Raw genomic sequence first — 12,070 nt, 5'->3', positions numbered from 1 at the left:
ATTTTCAATTATTGAGGAGTCCACTTCGAGAGGGATTAATCCCAAATGTATTGCATAATTCTTGTGGGTTTTAGACAACTCATGCAATATTTTTATCTACTTTAAAAGCTTTATGAAAAAGGGGATATCTCTGTCATATACATCCATTGAAGTTACAAAAACTCATTCATTCTTATAGAGTGAAATTATTTTTCTCAGATTTTGTCATTTGTGGGATAGTTTCTCTGACACTAGGCTCCTCATTGTTATTATTATTATTATCATCCTATATTTAATCACATAATCAGGTAAGTCAAAGAGGCCTTCTTCATCCTCCACATTATATTATATTATATACTAGCCGTATCCGTGCGCTCCGCTGCACCCGTTAGAAATAAATATAAAGTAATTACATAATTAAAATAGGACATTTGATCCAGGGAACATTCGTGTTTGATAGAAGGATAAATCGTTTAATATGTTACTTAATTTAAATTGCATCCAAATAATTAAAATGCGATCATTTTGGTCTAGAGACACTCATTTGGTGCAATGACAATTCCTTTAACATGTTTCTTAATTTTTATTACATGCAACTATAGTTTAATGAAGATTGACATCATTTAGATTTAATGTGTATACTTTATTTTACTTGTTATAGGTTTCCATTGAATTATGGTAATAACTTAATTTTAACCCTTGTTTTCTACATATTCAGTAAATGGCGTTTGGTCCACTATGGTTCTGAACTCTTCAAATAACTTAAATGATATTATATAATATTACATTACATATATTATATTATATTATATCATATCATATCAGAAGTTACTGTAATAACAGTATAGCATTATGTCCATCTAGAGAAACTACACTTTCCAATGGTGAAATAATAATTAATTATACAAATCGGTTAATTTAGCTTCCGATATTACTTCACACAAATACAGAAACATTCTCTGTAGGCTATCTTTCATAGCTTTCGATTGTTGCTATCCAAGGCCCCTTATAGACCAAGTCATTTGTTTTTTATTTCATTATACGGCCTTAGATGGCAGTTATTTTAATTTTAAAACTCATTTATCTCATTAAATATCAGTCCTATCAAAATTTTTCAAGGAATAAAACTTATCGAAAATTATTTTTAAATATACTTTTGTTATGTAACATTTTTCACAAAAATCATTAATAAGCGAGATATTTCGATTTATTTAATTCCGGCCCCCTTATAACCCCCCTTTTAAATAATGTATTTTGAATGCAATATAGCCTAAAATCTAAGTTACAACGAACATAATTTATATTCCAATTTTCATCGAAATCCGTTCATCCATTATCGCGTGAAAAGGTAACAAACATACAGACAGACAGACATACAAACAGAAATTTCAAAAAAGCGATTTTCGGTTTCAGGGTGGTTAATTATATATGTTAGGACCAATTATTTTTGGAAAATCGAAAATTACCAGAAAAATTTCGGCTACAGATTTATTATTAGTATAGATATTACATATTATATTATATTATATCAGAAGTTACTGTAATAACATTAGGGTCATTCCACGAGATGAGGGACATAAAGACAAAATCTTATATTTAATCGAAGAAACTGTTCTTTTGCATTAAAAAGTTCTCCAATTCATTGACTTTATACAGCATGGTATAATTTTAATTTTGGCGCCATAATTTGTTTGTTCCCAACAAGCAAAGTCGACATAGCTGCTACAGAGGGATTCTGGTAAGATTACGTCATTTGATTTTAGGACATATTAAATTCCATGAAGTTAGTGCTATATTACCTTTGAAAGTAATTGTTTCAGTGCCTGTATGTAGTAACAATGAGTGGAAATATAATCTATTAAAGTAGTTATCCACTGTTAAAAGAAATACTTAGGTTATGTAACGTTTGTTACAAAAATAATAATTTTATTTCATAATTAGAAAACTGTTTTTTATTTTAAAATGAAACTTTGTATTATCTTACTTCCTCATGTAAGCTACCGGTACGTAAATACTAGACGTTCTGATTTTTTAAATAATAATTTTATATAAATTCTGTGTAACAAACGTTACATTAAATAGTAACAAACGTTACATAACAATGTGGTAACATTTGTTACACAAAAAATAATAAGATAATCAGATGTAATACATGAAATTATTGATTAATGGCCTATGTTTGGTAAGCTTATATTTAAAATAAGACGTGTTTTAGTACGTTTTCATGTTTGATGGGCCATATATGCATTTCAGTATGAAAAAAGCTCCAAAATCTGCTGCTGAGAGAATGTATGAGTACAGAGCTAGAATGGACACAGAAAAAACTCAAGAGAGACTAGAAAAGTGTCGTAATATTATGAGGAAACTTAGGAAAAAGCCAAAATCAAAATCGGAAAAATCTGCAGAAAGAGAAGCCACTAGGAAGCGAGTATAAGAATATCGTAGAAGACAAAAAGCAAGAGTTTTAAGTTCATGTATTTTGAAAGATGGTTCTTCAGGAAATCCTCCTTATAAGAGTGCAAATTCTTTTGGAAAGGCTATAAAAAGAGCACAAAGAAACCTTCCAAGGAGCCCTCGAAAACAAACAGCCGTAGTAAGAAAGCTTGCTGAATCATTTAATCTATTAGTACAGCCAGCAAAACATTCCACATCTTCTACATTGCCTATTACTGCAGATACTATGCAAATGGTGAAGGATTTTTATGAATGTGACGATGTTTCCCGCCAACTCCCTGGAAAAAAAGATTTTATTATAATACGTGAGGATGGAAAGAAAGAATATATGCAAAAAATGCTGCTTGTGTATCATTTGCGTGAAGTATACACACTTTTTCAAGAGCAGAATCCAAATGTAAAGATTGGTCTATCAAAATTTTGTGAAATGCGACCGAAACATGTCAGATTGGTCTCTGATAAGGATCAGATAATGTGCTGCTGCCCTTACTGTGAAAATACGCAGTTAATGATTTCAGCAGCACCCTGGAAAACAAGTGAAAACCAAAACCATCCAGGAGCTTCTGAAAGAAACAGTTTGTCAAACTGAAAATAAGAACTGTATGAAAAGAAGTTGTCAAGAATGTGGAGATATTGAATCCACGCTTATTACAAAAATTGATGATGACTGTGATGAGGTTCACACCAAGCAATGGGAAGGTGGACATCTGGTTCAAAAAGATATGTCTATAAATGAATTCCCCACTTATTTCAAGAATCATCTAACGCAACTATCCAATCATATATACAATAAAAGAAGACAATGGAAGGAACAGCAGAATCAAAAATCATCACTACAACCGGGACAGCTGATTCTCCTAACAGATTTTGCTGAGAACTATGTAGCAAAATTTCAGAATGAAGTTATGGCAGCACACTGGACACACACATCAGCTGAAACATCAACAATAATCTATACTGTAGTTTGCTATTTCCGAAAATCTTCTACTGATAATGTCACAACAATATGTTTAGCAGTCATTAGTGATACACAGAGTCATGGCACTGCTGAAGTTGCTGCTCTCAATGAAATCCTACTAAACTACCTGTCTACATTAAAGCAGTCTCCTATAACTTCAGTTTATCTGTGGACTGATGGTGCTGCACAACATTTTAAAAACCGGAAGGCAATATCATACTTGTGCACATATCCAAAATTCTAGGATGTAATGTTGAATGGAACTATAACGAGTCTTACCATGGTAAGGGCACACACGCTGGTGTTGGAGCTACTCTTAAACGCAGTGTATGGAAGCGAGTTTTACAAGGAAATGCTACCGTGCAAAATGCTGAGCAATTTTATGACATCACAAAATCTAACATTTACAACATACATTGTTTTTATGTCCCTGCTGGTAAAATTGACTCAATTGCTGCAAAATATGTAGAAGAATGGAAAAGTGCATTGCCAGTGGTAGAAATCCAACAAGCTCGATGTGTGAAAATTGCTGCACCAAAAACAGTTGGGCTCTTCTCAAATACTGGAGATGTTGAACCATTTAAGAAACATAAAATAAAAGAAACGCAGGAAGAAACAAGCAGTCCTACAAAATCTACTCATTCCATTGATCATGCCATGAATTCAAAATTTTCAGAACTATCAGTTGGTGATTACGTATTGGTTCATTACCTACAAACTGGACAATATTATGTCGGACATATAATCCTTCTCAATTATGTGAGTAATATGTGTAGTGTATAATTCATGAGAAGAAGAGAAGGAAAGAACACTTACTTTGTGTACCCAACAAATGACGATATAGATGAAATATCCCCAGACCTAGTTTTAAGCACATTGCCTAAACCTAAGGAAGTTAGGGGAAAATTTATTTTCAACACAAATTTTACTGTTCTAGTTGAGTAAGAATGTTATTGTACTCTCAAAAATTACCTTTTTTTAAAATGATCACTAGGATATTCTTTACAAACTGTTCAATTCTGACTCTGTAATGTTTGTTACACTGTTGTAACGTTTGTTACTCTAAGTTTTTAATTATTTTCAAGTAACATACATCTGTAGAATTAAAAACATTTATGTCATTTAGTTCTGTAATCTTCCTAGATTCAAGCTGTATTTTTTTTATCTGACATAAAATATTGTAAGAACAGAGAATCACAACAGTCTTTCACAACTTGAGAATCCATGTTCTTTGATGTAACGTTTGTTACATTTTTTTCAAATTGTAAACCCAAGAACATGCACCATCACAATGTTATATAATTGGTACTATATAATCTTCACACTATCCTCTATTACTAAGTATGTTCCAAAACATTGCTCTTGTCTACAGTTGACTGCAGAAAAATTTCAAATGTTCAAATCCATGTAAGAATGTAACGTTTGTTACAATGGAATGACCCATTATAGCATTATGTCCAAACTACACTTTCCAATGGTGAAATAATAATTAATTATACAAATCGGTTAATTTAGCTTCCGATATTACTTCATACAAACACAGAAACATTCTCTGTAGGCTATCTTTCATAGCTTTCGATTGTTGTTGTCCAAGGCCCCTTATAGACGAAGTCGTTTGTTTTTTAATTCATTACACGGCCTTAGATGGCAGTTATTTTAATTTTAAAACTCATTCATCTCATTAAATATCAGTCCTATCAAAATTTGTCAACGAATAAAACTTATCGCAAATTATTTTTAAAGAAACGTTTGTTATGTAACATTTTTCACAAAAATCAATAATAAGCGAGATATTTCGATTTATTTAATTCAGACCCCCTTATAACCCCCCTTTTAAATAATGTATTTTGAATGCAATATAGCCTAAAATCTAAGTTACAACGAACTTAATTTATATTCCAATTTTCATCGAAATCCGTTCAGCCATTATCACGTGAAAAGGTAACAAACATACAGACAGACAGACATACATACATACAAACAAAAATTTCAAAAAAGCTATTTTCGGTTTCAGGGTGGTTAATTATATATGTTAGGACCAATTATTTTAGGAAAATCGAAAATTACCAGAAAAATTTCGGCTACAGATTTATTATTAGTATAGATTATATAGTCGACCTAGGTAGTGTAGTCGGTATAGTGCTGGCCTTCTGTGCTCAAGGTTCGATCCTAGCCTAGGTCGATGGCATTTGTGTGTGTGTTTAAATGCGACAGGCTCATATCAGTAAATTTACTGGCATGTAAAAGAATTCCTGCGGGACAAAATTCCAGCATACTGGCAACAATGATGTAACCTTTGTAGTTGCGAGCATCGTTAAATAAACTAATTCATTTATTATATTATATTACATTATATTATATTATATATTATATTATAATGGATGATGAACTGCGTGAACATATTTCAAAAGGTCACAAAATCCATAGTTTTATTTGGATTTATTGGCCTTGGTTTGCAATATTTTTGTGTCAGGTTCACATGTTGTAGATGAGGAATGTGTTTATCTTTTCTCTTTAGTCCTTTAACAATATTTTCATAACTATCCATATGACTTGATACTGACTTCTCATTATATTAATAAAAAATTGAATTACCAGCAAGTAACAGGAAAATCCATTACTAAATATAGATACAGAACCAATAAATAAAAAAACTAGCATCATCCACTCTACTATTCCTAATTATTAGAAAATCAATAATTGAAGAACTATGTACATTTTCTAATAATGAATTGTATATAGGTATAATAAAGAGAATTGCAATAGATATTGCTAAAGCAATTACTCCTCCCAATTTATTTGGAATTGCCTTCATTAAATTTATTAGGTGAAATTAGACTATTAAATAGCTTGATTGGTTGATCATGATCATTGGTTGTTCGGGATTGGACCAATATTGCACTCAAACATAAGGGATATTTTTTTAGGGGAAAGATTACATGTTTCGTTACAAGCTATATAATGGTGAATTGGTCTTTTCCACTTCGTAGGAAGATAGTTCACGTCAAAATCAACAGATTACGTCAATATTTAATTTTTGGCATTGGGGAGGGTTAGACCAGATAATTAGACAATTTTAATGTGACACTGAAACTTTCGGAGATAATAAAACAATTGAGGCACTCAGAAGCAAAGTGATACAAGTGACATTTAGTAAGTTTTGAGATAAATGACTTTGAAGTTGAAAAGGAAATTAAAAAATCTGTTACAGGACTATGTTGCTGTAAATTTACATTTCTGTATGTTGGTACCTATATTTTTTAACTTCTAAATAGAAATTATCTATTTTAAATCATTTTAGGTAAAATAGGGCCCTAAAGTCACTTGCATTATTTTTCCACGAAAATATTTATGTGGAGAAGTAATACAAGTGCAAAAGTTTTCAGTATTTGTGTATTATTTAAAACAAGAACAAGAAGATTGCTTACAACATTCAAACATTCCGTCTTAACAGCATTTGAGCTTTCTGATTATCATATTATAACAAAAAATGTGTCTATATAACCGAAAGAATCACTCAGTCAATCTTCTTAACGTATCCAGCTGTTTGCTGACAGCATAAAGTCCACTATAATCTATTCAGTTTTTGTTTTTCATGAGAAGTGAGGGGTATTTTGAACGGTGTTCATTATAGATGCCTGTTGCTAGTAGCCAGAGTAGTCAATATATACTGCAGGGCTCCGTCTTCTGCAATTGATATTAATGATTTTAATTTACTTCTTTTGTGGTTTATGGATGGCCAGTATAGAAGAATGTGTTCCAGATCTTCTCATGATTATTACATCACAGACAAGTAGAAGTATCAGAAAGGTGAAATCGGTGTAGGTAATTGTGTGACAATGTGACGTGTTCTGGCTCTTGTTAAAAATGTTGAACATGTCTGGGAAATTTTTTTTTGTACATTTCCAGGTTATTTGGTTTCTTTTGAACGGACTGTAAAATTTTTCCTTTTTCAGAAGAGAACCAATTGTTGATCCATAAGTTTATAAAATGAGACTTTACTGAAGCAAAGGCATTGGATAGAGATATCACTTGAAGAGATCTTGGTTGCAAATATGTTGCCTATTTCGCAACGTTATGGACTTTCTCGTTTCCAGGTATACCACAATGACTAGGTATCCATTGAAATGTTATTTCCTTTTGGAGGTTTTTTAGTTTACGTAGTTGTTTCTGAATTGGAATAATTATTCTATGTGCGTATAGGTTTGGTACATATTTAACTATATTAAATATAGCTTCCTTGTAGTCGGTAAGTATGCAAATAGATTTTTTAGAAATTTGAGTAACACACTGAAGAGCAGCATCAATAGCTAGCAATTCAGTGTCAAGACGGAGGAGGATGAACATGGTATGAAATAACTTTCTTGATATTTTGAAATATAATACCCTGCTCCTGATATCCCATCATCAGGTTTAGAGATCCATCTGTATAAATTTGGAGATGATCCTTATATATGCTGAAGAGTAGCTCCATGGCATCTAACTAAAGAATGTATGGAGGATCATTTTTGGAATGATCTCCTGGAATTTGTATGCTATGTTCTGGAATTACCCATTTCCATGGAGGAATTTCACAACTGAAGTTTCAACAATGAGTGGTGTCTGTGATATATATTGCTATTTCTTCTCTCTTTATTTTGTAGACTTTACACAGGATATTGTCTGACAGTTTGAAGAACATCTGAGATCTGGATGAGACTTGCAATTTTAAATGACGTATTTTTAGATCCTTTTTTAATACATAGTGTCTGATAGTTTGAATATTACATCTGTAGGACTCATACCGCGAGTATTCCTTGAACTTTCTCTTCCACGTCCTGCAGTCCTTATTATAGGCCCATCCTTCATACTTCAGGTCATCAAATAAAAGGTAGTGTATTGGTGGGATGAATTTCTTTAGCTATTGCAAGTTGCTCCACTTAGCAAAAGTTATCCTTATTGTATAGTTGGTCCAGCTCAATGTGTGCAGGCCTTCCACGAAGATGTTTCGAATATGTAATATGTTACCTCTCTCCATTGTGGCAAATGAATTAATCATAAATAGAAAAAACGCAACACTATGTAAACAACGCATTTGTATTAGTTTTCCTCTCAGACAAAACTTTGTATGCATTGTAATATAAGAGTAACGCCAACATGGAGCAGCACTGACTGGAACTGCACTTATATTATTTTTTCTCTGAACAGAAGTGACGTTAAAGATTTAGAATATACACTTACCTCAATTTTTTAAAAAATGTCACTTGTGTCACTTTGCTTCTGAGTGCCTCAATTAGGTTCTAAGAATATTTAAAAGTTACGAAATGTATTTCTAAACAATTTTTTTTTCTATTGATATATGAAAAAGTGATCCACCGGCGTAGTTCAGTCAGCTAGGTGCTTGCCTGCCAATCCGGAATTGCATTCGGGTGTGGGTTCAATTCCCGCTTGGGCTGATTACCTGGTTGGGTTTTTTCCAAGGTTTTCTCCAACCGTAAGGCAAAAGTCAGGTAATCTATGGCAAATCCTCTGTCTAATCTCGCCAAATATCTCGCTATCACCAATCCCACTGACGCTAAATAACCTAGTAATTGATACAATGTCGTTAAATAACAAACTAAAAAACTATATGAAAAAGTTGTAATACATGCTATTACACTACCAAGTGGGAAATGGGATGCACTCAGTTGGTTAGTAGTATGGAGATACAATTGCAATTGGAATATGTACAGTATTAATTGGTATAGAATCAAGAATAAACATTTAGTAATAATATGCAAAAATCAGAGGAACCCAACACTAAATTTTCTTTCATGTGTACTGACAAAAGTTACAAATAAAATTTTGAGGAATTTCAGCATCGCTGCAATTTGAGTGAATCCATTCTGAATACAGGACAATGATATCAAAGTTCACCACAAACAGACACTTACTGTTAGTCACTTTTTTTGATTGAATGTTGGAATGCAAGAGAGGTACTGGGAAGCACAACCGTGTGCGAACCGCAACTGTCATCGTTAGAGTAGTTTAGCTGTGAATAGTCATGGAAGCACAGTAACAGAAGATATTTTTACTCAAGTTAGCAGGTAATTAGTTGTACTTTTAAAACACCTTATATAAAATACTACTTACCTCAAACACAGTGAAGTTACAAAATTATAAGAAAACTGTAAACAAATCGACTGACACACTGGAAGCACTTGAATCAACAGTACAGCGCTAACACTGGACTAGATTGATGTTACCGATGTTACCGCTAAAGTAACTCACCAAACATGACCATAGAGTGCTACCATGTCCTAAAACTTAGGGGCTTAGGCTATCATTACCATTGCATATGAAAATCAAACTCTTTTGTAAACAATTGTGGAAAAGTGACGGACAGAAATGGCGTTTTGTATGAAGTGCGGAAAATTGTTCAGTTATAGCAGAAGCAAAATTAGTTTCCAGTACCATCTCAAACATGTTCATCCACTACGTCTAATAAAAGCCACCAGCGTAGCTTGGTCGGCTAAGGCGCTTGTCTGCTGATCCGGAGTTATGCTTGGGAGTGGGTTCGATTCCCGCTTGGGCTGATTACCTGGTTGGATTTTTTCCGAGGTTTTCCCCAACCGTAAGGGAAATGTCAGGTATGGTGAATCCTCGGCCTCATCTCGTCAAATATCATCTCACTATCACCAATTCCATCGACGCTAAATAACCTCGTGGTTGATACAGCATCGTTAAATAACTAAGTAAAAAAACCTAAGTCTAATAACCTTCTTTCTTCCATTCATCTTCTCTATCAACAATGGAGTACTAATGGCTTTTAAGGAACCTGGAGATTCATTGCCACCCTCACATAAGCCCGCTATTGATCCCTATCCTGTACAAGATTAATCTAGTCTCTATCATCATATCCCACCTCCCTCAAATCTATTTTAATATCATCCTCCCATCTACGTCTCGGCCATTGATAATAATGGCTCTGTACAACACTTGATTTCAGGTAGGCCCTACATTCCCTTCGCCCATGATAATGTATTAGCCTACTTAATTTTTAAAATTATGAAATATTATATGCCATGTGGTTTTTTTTTTTCAAGCTTATCCCACATATTTAAGAAATCTCGAAGCCAAGGATACTAACTGAAAATAATGAAATATGTTGTTCTGATTTTCCATACTCTCCATAAGAGTCTTGATATTTAACAATAGATACCTTAGCAACATTTTAAAAAATAGTTTAATACCGGTAATGAAGATGCTCATGCCAAAGACAAATCAACATTTTAAGTCCACTGTTTTGACTGAGTAGTTCAAGTTCGATCTAACCTATCTCTAAGACCAGTTCATTTTCATTTATTATAGTGGTAAAATGATTTATGAGCAGAGTTACTAATGATCTGTTCTTGTTTGTTTCATATTAGGCCTGCCGAGGAGGAAGGTCCCATAGATTGGCACTAAAGAATGGAGAAAACAGAGTGACACTAAGTCATAGCGGTTTATCTGAGGAGGATTTTTGTATTGTCTTTTCAACTGTACGAGGTAAAATATATTTTTAATTTTATTATGACAGAAATATGTGCCATGGTACCATTACTTAACTAAAATTACTAAAAGACAGCCTTTTCAAGTTACTGCATATTGTAATATATACAAATTAAGAGAAAAGATACATTTGATATGTAGACCTTAGTAGTCTAGCTATCATCATGCTGACATTGGATCCGAGTTTGTATATTCAAACCCAGGTGCGGATAGTGGAATTTTAAGGATGATAAAATCCTCAGCTTGTCTTACAGCAAGTATAACAACACGTCACTAACAGAGGGCTCCATACAAAATTTCTCGGCCTTATCTCACACACACACATACATTATTATTATTATTATTATTACTTACTGGCTTTTAAAGAACCCGGAGGTTCATTGCCGCCCTCACATAAGCTCGCCATTGGTCCCTATCCTGAGCAAGATTAATCCATTCTCTATCATCATATCCCACCGCCCTCAAATCCATTTTAATATTATCTTCCCACATACGTCTCGGCCTCCCTAAAGGTCTTTTTCCCTCCGGTCTCCCAACTAACACTCTATATGCATTTCTGGATTCGCCCATACGTGCTACATGCCCTGCCCATCTCAAACGTCTGGATTTAATGTTCCTAATTATGTCAGCTGAAGAATACAATGCGTGCAGTTCTGTGTTGTGTAACTTTCTCCATTCTCCTGTAACTTCATCCCTCTTAGCCCCAAATATTTTCCTAAGCACCTTATTCTCAAACACCCTTAATCTCTGTTCCTCTCTCAAAGTGAGAGTCCAAGTTTCACAACCATACAGAACAACCGGTAATATAACTGTTTTATAAATTCTAACTTTCAGATTTTTCGACAGCAGACTGGATGATAAAAGTTTCTCAACCGAATAATAACAGGCATTTCCCATATTTATTCTGTGTTTAATTTAATAATAATAATAATTATTATTATTATCATTATTATTATTAAAGTATCTGCAAAACTTTTTTCTAAGGCTGTACAGACCCAGAAACAAAATTTGGGCCACCTGAATTTTCCAAGTTCCAGTTATAACATACTGCGCATGCTCAGACTGTTGTTTCTGGATCTGTACAATCTCCGAGATTCTTACAGTCTATTTACAGGTGTTATTTCGTGCTCATTTAATTTTAAAATTACGAATGGCAACTGATCACAATAC

General features: G+C 33.4%; 1 long non-coding RNA gene across 6 annotated transcripts in view; it reads left to right on the top strand.

Moving 5' to 3' along the window:
- Positions 1-113: 113 nt before the first annotated feature.
- LOC138712246 (uncharacterized) overlaps positions 114-12,070 on the top strand; it is a 63,218-nt gene continuing 51,261 nt past the window's right edge. For 3 of the 6 annotated variants that reach the window (XR_011335674.1, XR_011335675.1, XR_011335673.1), the window contains exons 1-3: positions 114-1,717; positions 7,348-7,488; positions 10,780-10,897. This is a non-coding gene — a long non-coding RNA (uncharacterized lncRNA). The remainder of the gene's footprint in view (positions 1,718-7,347; positions 7,489-10,779; positions 10,898-12,070) is intronic. The other 3 variants (XR_011335676.1, XR_011335677.1, XR_011335678.1) reach the window with 2 other exon arrangements.

The sequence above is a fragment of the Periplaneta americana genome, chromosome 13, assembly GCF_040183065.1.
Source record: "Periplaneta americana isolate PAMFEO1 chromosome 13, P.americana_PAMFEO1_priV1, whole genome shotgun sequence".
Taxonomy (NCBI): domain Eukaryota; kingdom Metazoa; phylum Arthropoda; class Insecta; order Blattodea; family Blattidae; genus Periplaneta; species Periplaneta americana.
The sequence above is the reverse complement of the archived record's forward strand: the minus strand, read 5'-3'. Positions and strand labels throughout refer to the sequence as shown.